The 18127-nt window shown below is 40.0% G+C and overlaps 1 long non-coding RNA gene across 1 annotated transcript in view; it reads right to left on the bottom strand.

Moving 5' to 3' along the window:
• Positions 1–9617, bottom strand: part of LOC141371629 (uncharacterized) — a 46156-nt gene extending 36539 nt beyond the window's left edge. The window contains exon 1 of the long non-coding RNA XR_012376717.1: positions 9156–9617. This is a non-coding gene — a long non-coding RNA (uncharacterized lncRNA). The remainder of the gene's footprint in view (positions 1–9155) is intronic.
• Positions 9618–18127: the final 8510 nt, after the last annotated feature.

Here is an 18127-nt window from a genome sequence, read left to right on the forward strand (position 1 = left end):
GTTATATTGCCAATCCCTGGTTCCTCTTCACCGCTGGATGGTTTATAACTCATTTAGGGTCTAGGTATGCTCAGATACACTGTAGGATAATCCCAGCTCTGCTGCATGTTAGCTGTATGACTTTGGTCACATTATTTAACCTTGATGCCTCAATTTACAAATCCATACAATGGAAATGGCAATAGTGCTGGCTTATAAGGCTGTCGTGAAGATCAAATGAGTACATGTAAAGCATCTATTTTTTTTTTCCTTCCAGATTTAGGGATGTTCTCATGTGTTCCAGTAAATTTTGCCCCATACAAGCTGAGGGTAGCTGGGGATGATACACCTTAATTTAGGATACTTGGTGCTGAGTCCTTGGCCTTTTATTATATACCTGTTCAAAATATAGGCTTCAAATAATGACTCTGTATTTCTACTCTCTCCAGATACTATATTAGATTGAGAGATTCCTAAGCCCAGGAACTTTATCCTAAGCTTCCTTGTATTACCCACCAAGTCTAACACAGTATGTAGCTCAGAGTAAGAGCCCTGTAATTATTATTTTGATAATTTTTTCTATCCCTTCTTCTCCAGTTGAGCAAGGCTGTTTGTGGCGGTATTCTACTCTTCATCTTCCTCCATACCATGGAGGTTTCGGTATGCTAGGGGTTACAGAGCCTGTGAAGCCTAAAGGAATGGAGTTATTTAACACAGCAGTAAACCAAATATGTGATCCTTGCCACAACTCTTGTTTTTTACATGGAAGAAAGGACAGAGATTATTTTGGACAGACATTTGTCCTGGGTCATTTGTGGGCTCTTTGTGGATTACGCATGGGCGGGCATGCTGATAAAATTGGAAGGCTGTAAAAAATTCTCACAGCCGTTCAGTTGAAGCCAATGTGAGAATCATTGATTTTGAGCAACTTTGGCTGCATTACTGGGGGGAAACAGTCCATAAAGTTATGCTTAATAGGGAGTGTTCTACCATATGAACGAAACTGTGGATGAAAAACTCAAATTCACTGGGCCAGACTTCTTTCCACATGTTCTTATGTGGCCTCAGTACAAAATGCTCTTTTTTATTTTTCACCTGTTCATCTCACCTTTGCATGCAAATTCAAGAGTGAACTGGCTTCATTCTCTCCAGAAGGAACTATTTCCAATGAAAATACAGCCACAAAAGAAAACCCTTACAGAGGAATTTCCCTCCAGTGGGAAGACTCAAACCTCCACTCTACTAGATAGTTTTTTCACTGACTCTGTGGAAAGTCCCTTCTCTTATTTAGAAGAAACTCCCTTTGGCATAATCCCCCTATAATTGTTTTCAGAGTTATCTTGTGATTTATTATTAACGTTATTAACAGGTTATTTCAGACAGCCTAGGCTGGAGTCCACAAGAGTGAAACTTACCCTTTCTTACCCATCTATTTGCAAAAAAATCTCTCCTGGATTTTTTCCCTTGTAAGTTGTGACTTTCCTCAACTCTTGCATTTGATTTGATGTGTTCAGTGACCTGTGTACAAGGAATGTTTTTTTAGTTGGAAATGAGCTGATGTTTTGGTGATCACTTACACATGTTACTGCTTTCCCTTTGTTTCTCTGCCTATTCCCTTCTAAAAGCCCACAGAGGATAAGGTGAATTGTTTTTGAACCAGGTTAGAATTGAACTTTGGACTAATTTTTTTAAATGGACAGGTTTCTCTAGTGAAGGGTTTTGATGTTGTTTGCTTTTGAATTTTGCTTTTTTGAATGTCTTTCTAAAACCCAGGTGTCATTTAAAATTAGTAGAAGGCATTTGAACTGTATGACTATAAAAACAAACTATAATCATCCAGTGAGTTCCATATATTTTTAACACATCAAATCGTAACTACTTGCGATTGGTTGGTGACTTTTAAATTTGCCCTGTAATGGGAAGAATTTCACGCTATTACGCAGGATGAATTACTGAGGCAATCCCAAATAAGGAAATCTCCTTCCATTTAAATTGGTCTGAACATCAGAGAAGGGACAGTCATATTTCAGGTCAATCTTTGTGGTAGCTGCTGAAGAGGGCAGAAGTTCCTTCATGATGTGGGACTGGGGCAGAGATTATTGCAGAAAGCATGGACTCCTTAATTTCCTGAGTCTAAGAGAACCCAGGAGATCCTTCATGGGTACCAGTTTCTTCACTTTTCCCATAAAATCGGTGTCCTCATCTTTTCTTGCTCTACAGGCTCACTTTTTGTGTTCTCATTCACCCCATACCTTCACATACAATCAAGAGGTAAAAGCTTCCTCAAGCTGAGTCTCCAGCCAGTCCTCTCTCTGGAGCTCTCTCTCCAACTCCTTACTGCACAATTCCCCTTGGTTATACCATCAGTACTTCAAATTTAATATGTTTACAGAGGAAATCATCAGCTCCTTTACTAGAACTTCAACCACCAGAGATGAGGGCATTCCATTCAAGGCAGCATGGTGTGGCCATCACAGTAGGGGTGCTTAGTGGATGGATGGTGACTGTCCTCCAGCTCACTTCCAGTGGCAACTGGTGGGCAAGGAGACTTCATCTAAGAAGATAGGTTTAGCTATGATATTTATGAGCCTTGCTTATAATTCTGGATTCTATTCTACAAGGAATGGGGAATCACTGAAAATCTCTCATTAGAGCAGCTCCTAAAAAATAGTATCACATGTTTCTGCCTCTCATGTCAGTTAACTTTTAGGCTTTAATGATGTCATGGATGACCTCAGTCTCTTCCTCTGTATTCTCTACATGTCTTTCAAGACCAGTGAGTGTGCCTGCTGCTGTCAGATTTTCTATGAGTGGGCTGAAAAGGTCCAAGATGTGAACATGAATCCTTTCCACAATGGAAACCTGAAGACCAGCTGATCTGGCTCCCTGCCTCTTTCTGAAATCTCTGCTGAAATGAGATAATCCAGTTCCATTGCAGGACATCAGGCCAGTCTGACACTGCTGTTTCTTAGCCAGTTATGCTACACAATTTAAACTTGTACCTAGGAACGTGTTTTCACAGATTTCCTGATTTTTAGTAGCACCTTAATACTAGTCATCTCAGTAGATAATAAGGTCTGATTTCTTGTATGATCCACATATTAATGAAGCAAAGGTCCTAAGACTGGGGCTCAAGCTGGACACTCACTGGTGATAATTAAGGTGATTCTAGAGAGTTGGCAGCCCAGACAGACAACTCATAGGAGATGGTGTCAAAGTATCTTTGCTTCGCCATCTGGTAAGAAAATGTAGCACAAGTTAGAGAAAGCATCCCCACCCAAGACCATCATCTATCCCAGTACATGTTAATGCAGGGCAAAAGAGGTTCACAACCACACTGGGTGTGGACAGCATGGAGCATCCACAGCCAGGAAGAGTAGTTTCTGACTGGTATGTGCTGAGCACAAAAAAATTACTCAGGAACCACTTCATTCAACAACTATTAATTTAGCACCTACTATATATCAGACACTCTTCTCGAGTCCAGCTTACACCAGGGAACAAACAGACAAAAATCTCATACTCATGGAATTTATATCCTATTGCACTAAGAAGGGATTTGAGACCTGGGAAAAAGTTGGGTTGGAGATTTTTGCTTAGTTTTCTTACTCAGATCAAATTCCTGAATTATACATCTATGCTCTAGTATTAAAACTAACAAAGCACACACACACACACACGCAGATACACACCTATATATGTATATATATAATTAACACCCCTCATCCCACATGTATTTCTTCGAGTGAGAAGGTATTCTCTCAGATGGTGTCACAGTTGAAAAGAAAAGCAGATGGTGCTTCTAGAGGAGGCAGCTTGCTTGCTGAAATGTCATGGATATACAGAAATAAAACCGAAAATGAAAGGCAAAAAAAAAAAATATTCTCATTTGAATAATGAACTGTCTCATGTTTCCTCAGAGCCACACAGCTCAGATAATGAAAAGAAACACTCCCAGGCCCTTTGTTCTGTGTTTATAACAAAATTCAAACCACATGTCTGTCATGTTACAAGCCACTCTGGGTAATTTCTTGAAGAAGAATAATCGTTGTTTGATGGCACCACTTGGAAAATCCAGAAGGTACCCCAGAGAAGCTGGCACTCGGAGTAAACTATCCAAGGGGTAATTTGTGGCAACAGTGATACACTGAGCATTGCACTGAACTTTAAAACAATTGCTCACACACAAAAGAAAACTAATGACTAAACCTGCTCTCCACTCCAGCTTCCTGTCACTGTTCATTTTTCAGTGTTCCCCCTAGTTGAAGGAAGCCCTCAGGACTCGTGGCAGCAGAGATTTCAAAATGATGCCTATGAAGCTTTTATAATTATTATTATGTTAAATACATAATTTGGTTGCTTTGTTCTGTGACTAGATGTGCTTATTTCGGCTTCATAATAGTTGCCAGATTCTGCGGCATGATTTGTGTCCTGCAGTGAAATGCACAGACCACAGGTTTGCTTTTCTTTGCTGGCTATTACACCAGCACTGTGCACACCAACAATGCCCGTCATTGTCTCTTGGGAGCTTTGTGCAGCCCTAAAGTGACAAAAGGGAATAACTTCAGACAAATCAACAGAATGTAATTACAGGTAAGGAGTTTGGCTTTGCTTTCTCTAAAGGTCTTTGAGGCCTCGGATACATTTTGACTCAACAACCAATTGAACTGGTTTTAGGATCAGTTTGTTTACCTAAAGCTATTACCTCCAGATTTCACATGAGCCCAGAGACCCACTTGCAAAGCCTGCCCAAAGTTCACTGTCTTCCCAGCTACCTTGGTAATCCTTCAAGAAAGATAAAGTGAGGGATATTGGAGATGTGACCTTTAGCACTGTCGGGGTGGACTAGAACCCCAGCGATGTGGAAGAAGACTGACCATTGCATAACCTGCCCTGAGTGCCCTCCCACCCTGGGCTCCCTCCTCCCAAAGCTGCTTCTGGGAACAAAGCAATTTGCCATAACAAATCTCCTTAGGTCTGAACGGACAGAGGAGACACTTCTTTTACAGAGAAGGTGAGATACCCTAAAAGCGATGTGGCCCGCAAGAAAAGAGCTTCGGAAAATCGAGAGACTTGTTTTCCCTTAACAGTTATTTAATTAAATAGTGAGAGGCCAATTGCTAGGAATTGAAAACAAATCAGAAGCTGTAGAAATCCTTTGATTGTAACTTCCCTTGCCCAGACTTTGCTTAAGAAAGAAAACTCTCGTCAATTAGAGTCAGCAAATAACGGCTCCACTAAGGTTCTCAAAAAGAGCAGATGAGTCAAAATCAACAGGAAGCAGCCAGGAGCAGTGCATTGCAGTCTAACAAATCCTGATTTTAAAAATCAGGCCCCCATCCTATAGAGTGGAGAAATCAGACAACACATTGACCAGGTGGTCACAATTAAAGTGATCAAGGAAAGGCAGACGAACCTTGGGTGCCTCTGGGCGCAATATCCTGAGAAGGACACAACCTCAGCTAGGTGGTCGACTGACAGGATATGTATAAACTGAATCTAATTGTGAGGAAACATCAGGAAAAATTAGGAGCATTTTATTTAAAAGGGAGGAGTGAGGCTGAAGTCTTCAAAAATGGCATTGTGATCAAAGTCAATGAAAGGCTGAGGCACTTTTCCAGATTCAAATAAGTTAAAGAGACATGAAGAACAAATGCAACATGTGATCTTAGACTGGATCCTCTATGGGGGGGAAATGCTATAAAGAACATTATTGGGCCAATTGGAACAACTGAAATATTAGTCAGAGATTAAAGTATTCAATGTTAAATGTCCTGAAGTTGATAACTGTACTGTGGTTAGGTAAGAGAAAGTCCTTGTTCTCAGGAGATATTCACTGAAGTATTTAGAAGTAAAGAGACATATATACAGATATGCCACATATATATATACATACATATACACAGAGGGCAGTGGGTGGGGAGAGAGAGAAAGGAAGAGTAATGGGCAAAATATGAACAGTAGGAGGGTCTTGGTAAAGAATATAGGGATGTACTTTGTACTATTCATGCAACTTTATTGTAAGTTTCAAATTATTTCTAAATAGGTGCGTGGGTTTTTTTTAAAAAGCTTTTAGGATGTATCCCAAGGTGTCCTTTAATAGAAGGCAAATTGGCTCCTCTATTTTTATATTCTAGTTTATTTCAGAATCTTCACAGATTAAGGGTGATTAAGTGATAAAGGAGAATATACATGGCATCCAGCATTAATTAAAAACCTATATAAAAGGTTAAATGAGTCTATTTTTTGATTATGATCATTGGTTAAGAAAGTTTTTAAAAGACATTTAGTAAATTTTAAAAAGTGAAATCAATAATTCTAAAATAGAGCATTTAGTGAACATAAATCAGCTTCTAAACTTAAAAAAAGCAGGCTTCCTTCAGCTCCTTGTCCAAGATAGGCAACTTCTCTGGGCCCTGGTTCTATTGCAGTAAAATGGAAATAATGCTACCTTAAGTTTTAATAAGGCTCCTTATATGGGATTATATGTATATGTATATGGTATGTGTGTATATGTGTGCGTGTATATATGTATATATATAACCTTAACTTCCTCTAAGGCTACCTATATGGGATTATATATATATATAAAATATATATATTAAATATATATATAAAATATATATAAAAATATATATATGTATATCAGTGGGACACTTTTTACTGGAACTGGAAACAAAACTCAAACTAGTTTAAATAGTAAAGGGATCTATTATCTCACAGAAGAGGTTGTCCCACTATAGGACATTGTCTCAGAATAAATAAATGCTGACCGTACTCTTCTCCCTCCTCTCCGTGTCCTCCTGTGTTCCCCATTGGTTAGAGCCAACTGGGAGCCAGAGGAGAGAGAGAGCCCATTTACACAGGTTCATACAAGTCAGCCTTTCAGAGCAGAGAGTGGGGCGAGGAAGGTAGCCGATAGACATGGGAGACAGATGGAAGATACCTGCCGCAGAGCAGTTTAGGTCTGGTGGATTGAGTTAATGGCTCTAAGACATCAAGGATCTAGATCTTTCCATAATTTGCTGTCCAGACCTTTGTCTCCATTCCCCAAAATGGAAAAAACAGAAACACTTTCCTTTCAATCTGATTGTCCAGTTGAGGTCTTATGCCCAGCCTTAATCTAGTGACTCATTAGGTGAGTGCAGTGCTCTGATTAGCTTAAACCTGGGCTCAGAATCCCTCACAGACAAGGGAATGGGATTACTATGATGGAATTACAGTTTAAAAACTATTCCTTTGTTGCTGCACAAAGGAAGGGTTTGGAATGGAAGTTGTAGAGTTAACTTCAATGTCCTCCATAAATGTAAAACATTTGCCACAATTCCTGGCACTGAGTGGGTGCTTAATAATTTTTTTTTCTTCCGGTTTAGCAAGGCTTTCTGCAAAGGACCGTTCTTGCTCCTAAACATCCTGGGTATTAAAATGTGATAACTGATTTCTCTTTTCAAAGATTTAACATTCTACATGAAGGAGATGAGGAATGCTAACATAAAAAAATATATAACCTGGGGCGCCTGGGTGGCTCAGTCGTTAAGCGTCTGCCTTCGGCTCAGGTCATGATCCCAGGGTCCTGGGATCGAGCCCCGCATCGGGCTCCCTGCTCAGCGGGAGGCCTGCTTCTCCCCCTCCCACTCCCCCTGTGTTCCTGCTCTCACTGTCTCTCTCTGTCAAATAAATAAAATCTTTAAAAAAAAAATATATATATATATATATAACCTAGGACTATCAGTACAAGGTGGCATGTTAAGTACCCAACTAGGAGCACTGATTTGGGGCATTTAGAATAGTGGTTTCCAGGACATGGTTCTTGTAGATGGGTGGAGAGAGTAAATAATTATAAGGGTTTGGGAATCTAAATGCTCATCGGGCATTAACCATAGGCTTTAGGCTGTAAGGACAATGAGTAACGCATAGTATAATAAATATGCACCCTGAGCGCATGCACATTTGTTGGTGGTAGAACAGCCTCCAGCAAAGAGACTTCCTTTGCAAATGGGCTGGGTGGTCTAGCACTCCTCAGTCCCTACCATGCATAATCATACGCCAAGTTTTCCATCAGCCCACAAGCAAGAACATAGGCCCTATCCCCTCCAGCTGTTTGTTCCTGGCCTCTCATGACTAGTGCGGTTGCATCCTGGGCTCCACTTCCAATAACATCTCCTACAGAAGTGCTGCGTACTCTTGGGAAGCCTCCACCACCACCTGGGTCTTCCCACAGCAAGCCCAGACACTGGTGAGCAAGCTTGTCTTGGGAAGTCCACTCTCCCACTCATGGTCACACTGTTGGAGTCCCCAGAGCACCCAGAATCTCCCCAAGCTTCTAGGAGCATGATCACCTGTGTGACCAGGCTGGGGAAGCCACGAGGAAGCAGGCTGGCAGTCACTGGGGCAAAGCAAATGTCCGGGTGTCCCTTCCTGAGCCGCAGCCACTAGCCATCATTCTGGTGAGGCACTGGATACATTGGAGTCCTTGATTAAGCAGGCTGCAGTGAGCAGAGAAGCAGCCGGGTTCTTTTTAAAACACCAAAAAAGAAGCCAAGAGTACCCCACTGTTACTGTTCAAGCCACCCCTGAGCTCTTCTGATGCAACCACCAAAAATAACATAATAAATAAGATAAAATCATAAAGCAAAAATAAATACTGGTATTTGTAAAATGTTAGATACAAATTAAAGTATTACTAAATTCATTGTAGCTTTTGCTATTATATACTTCACTTGAAACTACTATTAAGTGAACAACCATTGTCATAATATGTCACTGAAATGCTTTTTATGTTTATAAGATATCAAGCTGGAAAAAGTTGAGACCCTCTGATTTTGGGAGTTCTTAAACTGGAAATGGTTGCTACTTCTTTAACCCTCCCCATTCCAGCATGTGTTCCCTGTGTTTTTATGGGAGTCATTCAGGCTACCGTAGTCCCCCCCCCATCCTTGGGAGATTTGTTCCCAGGCCCCCCAGTGGATGGCTGCACCCACAGATGGTACTGAACCTCATATATGTATATATTATATTTTTTCCTTCACATATGTACCTATGATAAAGTTTATAAATTAGACACAGTAGGGGATGAAAAACAACTAATAGTAAAATAGAACAATTATAACAATATACTGTAATAAAAGTGCTATGAATGTGGTCTGTCTCCCAATATCTTACTGGACTGTACTCACCCTTCTTCTTGTGACGATGTGAGACTACTGACATGCCTCGTGATGTAGCGGCAGGCTACTGCCGAGCTTCTGAGGGTCTGTTAGAAGGAGGATCATCTGTTTCAGAACCACAGTTGACCACGGATAACAAACCATGGATAAGGGAAGAGTAGGGCACTTCATTCTCATGGTGCTGCTCTGTGCACTGTGTACCTTCTACTGGAACTTGTATTTTTAAAAGTACCGAGGAAAGGGAGATTTGACATCTGGAAAGAGAGTCTTCCTCTTTTATAAGCTTCTCTTGCCAGATCCTCCCTGCTTGGCTTCCACTGAGAACACTGGCCTGGGCCTCAGAGTCTCCAGTCTTCTCTCAGGAACCCAGAAGCACTGTGTCAGAACTCTTGGGTTAGAGACTCATCTTGCTGAGGTACTATTTTCCACTGACAAATCAAGAGCTGTGTATGTGAATTTTCTGAGGAAGAACATCTCTTTTCCCTCATTTCCCACCCTCAAGAGAGCAAGGTTATGTTTTTCCCATAGAGACAATATTCTCTCTAGGGGATCTGGAATTAGACTTTTTTCTAAATCCTAACTCTGTCACTTTTTAATCACATGACCTCGGCCATAGTTTGCCCATCTGCAAAAATGGCTTATGTAGATAAGCCTATATAAGGTGAAGAATAGGACATTTCATACCATCAAATACACATAGTAGGTATTCAGTAAACTGTTGAATGAGTGACAGAAGAATAAATAAACATCCATGTCCCTATCCATTATCTTATTTAAAGCTGTAGGAATAAAATCTTGAGTGGCAGATAATAGTTGGAGTGGTCTTGGATGATCTGGAGAAGACTTTCTCTTAGACTGGAAACCTCCAGCCATTCCATTGTTGGCATATATTTCAAAGAGTTTCTCACACAGACCCAAGAAGACATGTACAAGGATGTCCATTGCAGCATTACATGTGGTGGCAGAGAGGTGGAGGAACTTGTGATCAATAAATCTCCATGACAGTGTGGGGGATACACATCAGGAGTGTAACTGTTAGGGGTGGTGGATTCAATATATGCATAGCAATATGAATATATCTTAAGACTTATGGTGCTTAAGGGCAAAAGGTAAAACACTCAGCAATTTACATACAGGCACACAGCAGCAATACTCATCTTGCAAGAACACTGCAAACAAAAGATGCACACACACACAAAAAACAAAAAACTGGAGAGGGGCGCCTGGGTGGCTCAGTCGGTTAAGTGTCTGCCTTTGGCTCAGGTCATGATCTCAGGGTCCTGGGCTCCCTGCTCGGCGGGGAGTCTGCTTCTCCCTTTCCCCCCACCCCAACTCGTGCTCTCTCTTGCTATCTCTGTCACTGTCTCTGCCTCTCTCTCAAATAAATAAATAAAATAAAAGATTTTATTTATTTATTTGAGAGAAAGAGACACACCGAGAGAGAGAACACAAGCAGGGGGAGTGGGAGAGGGAGAAGCAGGCTTCCCGCCGAGCAGGGAGCTGATGCGGGGCTCGATCCCAGGACCCTGGGATCATGACCTGAGCCGAAGGCAGATGCTTAATGACTGAGCCACCCAGGCACCCCAATAAATAAAATCTTTAAAAAAAGAGCTTGGAGAGATTGACTATGGGATGGAAAGAAATGAAGATAAGGGGAAATGGATAAAGAAGGAGAGAGGAAAGAAGAAGGAAGGAAGGAAGGAAAAAGGAAGGAAGGAAGACAGTTTGCTTGCAACAATGATTATTATGTTCCATGAACTGAAAGGTATAATTAATTGTCCCTTCTGCAATGAGGTCAGGAAAGAAGAAAGAAAGAAACAGGAAGTAAGCCTGTAGGAAGTAGTTCTCAAACTTGTTTCTAACCCCCCAGGGTTCCAGTATCTTTCCATCAGGACCCTGATTCTCCAGCCACTGCAGGCGAGGAGTGGAGGAAGACAGAGGGTGCCCATTTCTGAAGATACATCCTTAATCTATTTAAACAGGGCTGAGCCTTTCCTTGTGCTGAGTTCAGATGCTTTTTTTTTTTTAATTAACTGATTGTTGTTCCCTAAATTTAAGGCTGTGAGGCATCTGAGTAAGTAGTCATGGAAGCCATTGCCTTTCATTTTTTTACATACTTTTACAGCAGGCAAGGTGGAAAAGGGCAAAAATCAGGTTTATTCATCAGATGTGATAAAAACGATTTACCATTCCTTTTTATACAGAAGTAAAAAGTGAATGCAAGAAATTTGTTTGCATTGGTACTTCTTGGGTCCTTCAAACCAGCTGACATTGGCAGTAAACATTGGTCGAACTGGTTGGTATCTGTTATAATTACACATATTGTTGCATATTATTTCTTCTTCCATGGAACACCTGGCAAGTGTCCAGAAACTTTTGGTCTGTTATTATACTGTAATATTCTTCAATGCAGAGGAGGACAGGGTTTTTTCCCCCCCTTTCCTTTGAAATTATTTCCCATGCCTTTCACAGAACTTGGTAATGTTCCAAAATTTTTCTAATCAATCTAACACTGGAGGTTGTCAGAACAGATCTTCTTCCCTAGAATTTATATGACACTATACATTTAATAACTGTTCTACATAAATCCTTTTTTTCTTTTTGTATTATTTCCTTTGTTTCTTGAGAGTCTTTTTTTGTTCTTTTCAGATCTCTTGAGTTACCTCCAATGTTACAGGCTTTAGTAAAGTAGCTCTAAAATTCCATTTCCAGAAAAATTGAATCGGCAAAATCTTTTTGATAATTTTCTGTCAAGTTACTGGCTTGGGGTCTGTGACTCACTCATTTGAAAAACTCTTAAAAAGAGGGGTGTTAGAACTTTGTGGAGGATTAACTGTTCTGATTGAACTGGTTAGTAAATTCAGTCACCACAACCCACTGAATTCTGATAGCAAGTTTCATGATTATGGGATTGTTTTGTTCCATTTGTGTATTGAGTGGCTGTCTTAACAAAGTTACCAAAATACAGGAGTTTTCTTTGTTTTGTCATGGTTTCACTTCATTCTAATCCATAATCCTAACACAACCATATTAAACATAAAAATGAAGCTTAAAATTAAACAGTAATAGCAACTCAGTAGGCGAAGGGGTTGCTTCCTCATGTAAAAGGCTTAGAAACTTCTGGTGCTCACAAGTTGGTGTCACTGTCTTCTTTGTTAGCATCACAGACATAAAAATACCACACCGCGTGTGCTCCATAATCTCTCTACATCATAGTGCCCCCATTTCTGAAGAAAACCCTCTATCTGGTTTCTGTGGAGTATCGGATTCGGCAATGTGAATAGAAAAATCCTTGTCTACAAATATGGAGAGTAAGGGCTGTTTATGGTATGTTAAAATCATAGATCACTGTATTGTTATTGTTTCCTGTGTGGTTTTTGGTGGGCCCCGGCTGTCCTCCTTTAATCCTCACCTGCAGTGTGGTGTGGTCTGGGGCCCTCTGCGTGCTACCTCTGGGAGGGCGATTTACATCCCTGCTGCTCAGTGTGGTCTGGGGACCAGCAGTGTGGCACCTGTTGGTTGCTTGTCAGACGTGTGAAATCCCAGGCCCCAATCTGCTTTTGGATCGGACTTCCAGATGATCTGTGCCCACATGAAAGCTTGAGGAGTGTTCTCCTTCATGATCCTCTGACTGGCTTCTTCCGGCGCCCATGTTCCTAACACAACTTCATTTTCTGGGATGAATTTTCTTCTTGTTTATTTGATTAAAACGATGATACCACCAGCAATACCTTTCTTTATTTCTGTAGACTTCGTTCTCAGTCAAGTTAATTAGATCAGCAAGGTCCATATAAAGGCACTGTACCTGAAGTTTTGTCTTTAGAAACTGACCGTCTCTAAGATGAAACCTCATTATCTCCTCGGAGCTCACCCCAAACATGTCTGTTAACAGGTGTTAAGGTTATAAAAGCCAAACAATAAAAAGTGAGTCAAGGAAAGAAGGCCTGCAGGAAGGAGGAGCACTTTGGAATGTTCTACCCATTCCCATTTTAGTCCATGGCTCTTTCACGGGGATTTTAAAGGCTGAAGGATCTGTCTGTTGGAATCTTTGCACAATAGCTCTCCTTTGTTCCTTTCTTGAGTCTAGTTCAGCAGGTCACAAACTAATGTGCCAAAGAATTGCTGTCTAGCAATAGTATGCAATAAAATGCATCCTGCCCTTGATGGCCAAATGAGGGAATTTAAGGGCAGTTTTGACTGCATGAAATTTTTATCTTATATAGTCATTTAAAATGTAATCCCTCTATATAATGGGGCTGTATTTTTTTTCTAATGTAAATAACTGAAGTTCGTAAGTATTTGTATCATCTGATGAAATATTCAGGATTACTATGTTATTTGGCATCAATATTGCCAATTTTTTTTAAAGATTTTATTTATTTATTTGACAGACACAGCGAGAGAGGGAACACAAGCAGGGGGAGTGGGAGAGGGAGAAGCAGGCTTCCTGCTGAGCAGGGAGCCCGATGTGGGGCTCGATCCCTGGGATCCTGACCTGAGCCAAAGGCAGATGCTTAACGACTGAGCCACCCAGGCGCCCCAATATTGCCAATTTTTAAAAAAATGCATGTGTTACATAGGTAAAATAACTGATAATTCAGAAAAAAAATACCTCAATGTTAATACTTGATTGTTTGGGCAGGATATAAAAAGAACATTATGTGACAAATTAAAAACGGAAAAACTGGTTATGTATAGGAGCACCTAGGTGATTCATCTGTCTGACTCTCAATCTCAGCTCGGGTCTTGATCTCAGGATCATGAGTTCAAGCCTCACATTGGGTTCCATGCTGGGCGTGGAGCCTACTTTAAAAAAAAAAAAAAAAAAAAGGAAAAACTGAGTCTGATAGTCACCAGATAAAATGCTATCCTTCTTTCTATAATGTCACCACAGCTGTACGATGACAGTTATGATTTAATTGCCGTGTATTATATTTCAGCATTATATTAACTTAGTGTGTTCCTGGTTATTCTTTCAAGAACATACATTGAAGAGGGGCTCCTGGGTGACGCAGTCAGTTAAGCCTCTGACTTTTGGTTTTGGTGCAGGTCATGATCTCAGGATTATGGGATCAAGCCCGGCTTGAGATTCTCTCGAGACTGTCTCTCCTCCTCCTTCTGCCCCTCCCCCAGCTCTCTCTCTCTTATGTAAGTAATAATCCCTTTAAAAAAAAAGAATATATGAAGAATGGTACGTATGTTATTTGCATTTATTAAAGATCCACCAAGCAGGAGGAAGATGTAGGAATGGATGTGTACTGAGCTTACCTTTGGGCTATTCCTGTCTCATACTATGTGAGGAGAAAATAACTGAACATTAGAGTGTGTGATTGACTAAGAATAGGAGAGACCAGCCAAGTCAGTGCTCACGAGTTTGTAAAAATGTTAGCTATTTTGCAATATGAACCTTTCTGTTAATTTGGGTTTAAGGCTAAATAAGCATTATATAAATACATTGGAGTTAGACTGCTGACAGAGTGGAAATGTTTTGTTTTCTGAAAATACCACAGACTATTTTTGAAACATTTAGACTTTGGCATTGACCAAGTGTATTTTCCAAGTACCTTTCCCCTATTTAAAATATGAATACATATAGTCCACATGTTTCTGATTCATTTGCAACTAATTTATCAAAATTGGCAAGACCTATTTGCTAACCACAAGATCTAAGGAATCAGTTAAAAAAGGAAAAGAAAAAAAAAGAAAGCCTTTTTAAATCTTCCTTTTGGACCACTCAATTAATCTAGAGGGGATTCAAACTTTGATTATGAGAGTTCATTAAAAACTGAGAATCAGTGTTTCCTTTCACTTGATTTTTTTCTGTTTGATCTCCTTTGCCATTCTGAGAGGCCTCCAATCCTTCTTTGCTTGCCTTGCTCTCAAGATAGGTGGGACATGTTCCTTAATAGTATTAGAAATGAGAAATTCCAAAAATACGTATTATGAATATTAATGCTCCCATTCCCCATGGTTCTTATTTTCAAAAAGAAAAAAAAAGGCTATTAAAAGTCAACTGTATAATAAATTCACATTTTCTTTGAGTTTCTTTCATATTTAACTGATGGTGTGTTTCAGTGCAGATTTTCTCTGCTTAAACTTTCTCTAAAACCCAATACCGAAGTTCAGTGTGCATATTAGCAATTAATTAAGTAGTTGAATATCTACACATCTATCTATTAATTAATCAGTTAACAAATATTTCTCACATTATTCAGTCTCCCAAATGTGTGAAGTCGTAGGATTTGCCTGGACACTTACTTAATGTACAGAATCCCAGTTCCCTGCTCTGGAAGGAGAGGAATGTGTATGTTTAACCAAGGCCCCGAAATGAGGGTCAAAAACCATGGGGGCTCCAAGGGCCACATAATGGAAGAGTGATCTGCATAGGAAACTACCAGATGCTGTCAGGAAGGGGAAGAAGGGGAAGTGGAGTCAAAGAAGCAAATGAGAATTCCAAGGATGAGGGAAGGGCTTAATTGGACTGAGAGATTGATGTGCTCTTAGTCCCTCCTGATGGCTGGTTACTGTGCATAAATTTTATCATCTGATCATGTCCAATGCTGACAACCACATTTTGGTGGAAAGATGCAAGAGTATCTTAACTCAGTCTGGTTCCAGATCAGGCTTCTACTTGTTTTGTCACCATCAGCAAATCATTTAGCCTCTTGGAACCATAGTGTTGTCATCTACAAAAGCAGGATAGTGTTTCTAGCCACATCTTCTCCTTCACAGGGTTGTTGTGAGTATTGGGTGAAATCATGTGTGATTATTAAAATGTTGTATCTGTGGGGTGCCTAGGTGGTGCAGTCAGTTGAGCATGTGACTTGGTTTCCGCTCAGGTCGTGATCTCCGGGTCCTGAGATTGAGCCCTGCATCGGGCTCTGCACCTAGCACAGAGTCTGCTTGAGATTCGCTCTCCCTCTCCCTCTGCCCCTCCTGCTCATGCTCTCTCTCTCTCTCTAAAGTGAATGAATAAATCCTTAAAAATAAAATAAAATGCTGTATCTGCAAAGTGATAATATTTTAAAACTGTCTTGCTAAGCCGCACAACTTTACTGAGAAGAGTTTATTATCATCCATAATCACATTTATAAAAGATTAATTCTCATCAGCTTCCTCCCAGAGGGGAGACATATGCTTTTGTCATCACAGGGAATGTCCATGGCAGGAAATACAAAGGTGGGCATCACAAAGATAATGAGAAGAGGGATGACAACAAAGGACAGGGGATGTTGAAGAGGACACTTGTCCTGGGCCAGATTTACTGGGACTAGAATGGGCCATGAATTCATAGCATTCCAAAGTCCCTGCAATTTGGTGAAAGGAGAGGTGGTCCTTTGAACTCAAGTTTTAAAGAAGTTACATTCTAAAGCCACATGCAATAGAATAGGCTCTTTAAAAGAAATAATAGCTTAATTGTTGGCAAATTCCCAGCAGGTTTTCTAGTATTCAATATACATTCTGGAAACAGAAAGGACATTTCATAAAAACTTCCTCTCGAGCTAAACAATGAAGAAGGAAGTGATAAAGGTCTCAGCCCTTTGGGTGAAAAAAATTACTGAACCCAGGGAAGAGAAATATTTCTGACTCTGGGACCTCTAAAATTACCAGTAACATGACTATGAAAAGTGTGTTAAATAAACAAAAGCACCAACATCAGAGACCACAAGTCACCGATTGCCCCATGAAAATAGCAAATATTTTACACTTAGTTGGTCAAATGTATGCTCAAATTATGTAAAGAGAGTATGTCTTAATATTTTTCATTTATCTTGCTCTTCATTTATTATTAATATAATACAAAGGAAATGAAGGTGAGAGGTAGGACAAAGTACAGACAAGATGTCTTGGTAGTCAAGCTGGTTCTGATTAAGGCAGCTGCTACTAGGGAATTTCCCAGAAAGAGATTTAAGTCTTCCAGCCTTGGGTATAAGGAGCAGAAGGAATTATTGATGTAGAAATAAGGGAAATACAGAAAAGGAGAATAGGGAGATGCTCTGCCAAGTGGAGGATTCTAAAGCCAAGTTTTCTTCAATTAATTTATTCATTCATAAAACGAATCCACAAAACAATTATTAATTGAGCTCTTTTATGTGCCAGACACATTGCCAGTGCTGGGGAGAAAGCAGGAGGGGATTGGAAGGGGCCCTTGCTCTTATGAAGTTCACAGTGTAGTTGGAAAAGACTTAACATCTAACAAGTAATTAAGCGAAGTACCACATGACTATTTGGATAGACAATGAGGTGTTGGAAAGAGATAAATGGAAACTCAGTTGAGGTTGTGGATACTACCTTAGTATCTTCAGCCTCTCCTTTCCCTCAGATTGCTATTTACCTCAAACAGTGTAATTCTGTTCCAGCCTTCTTTTGATTTTAACAAAAAATTTGGAAGGTTTGGGTTGCATGTCAGAAGCTGAAGAAAATCCTTGTCTCAGCAGAAAATCAAGTGTTAGCTTTGGTGGCAGTCAAAGTTAACCTGTCAAACTAAATGGTTTAGGTAAATCACTTTAATTTGTATTATGTTGACAGAATCAAACTACCTTTTTTTGTTGTTGTTTTTTGCTTTTGCTTTACCGTTTAGTTTAATCTGGTCTGTTATTGACATCATAGCTTACCCTAGGAAAACATCAGCGTTTCTCTTATTTGCTACTGTCTGAAATTCCTCCACAATGATAAGAAAAAGGAGTGATGCCTTGTATCCCACCATGAGAGCTGGAATTAATATAGCTAAAGAGTCAGAGCTCCATTTGCATGGGCTCTTTCCAAGCACCTTTTTGTATTTTTAATTTTGTATTCTTTATTCTTAAAGAGAGCCCCCAAGTTCTGGATGTACCTTCAAATGAGATTCAAACTAAAAAAGTATATACCCTGAGAATAAAAAATGTTAACAAAGATATATTCATATCATATCAGTGGTACATCACAGTGAAAGATATATTTGCAGGCAGGACAGGATTGTCCAGGGAGGGAGGAAAAAGTAC

The sequence above is a fragment of the Callorhinus ursinus genome, unplaced genomic scaffold (assembly GCF_003265705.2).
Source record: "Callorhinus ursinus isolate GAN/ISIS: 27379988/994484 unplaced genomic scaffold, GSC_fseal_2.0 scaffold3, whole genome shotgun sequence".
Lineage (NCBI taxonomy): Eukaryota > Metazoa > Chordata > Mammalia > Carnivora > Otariidae > Callorhinus > Callorhinus ursinus.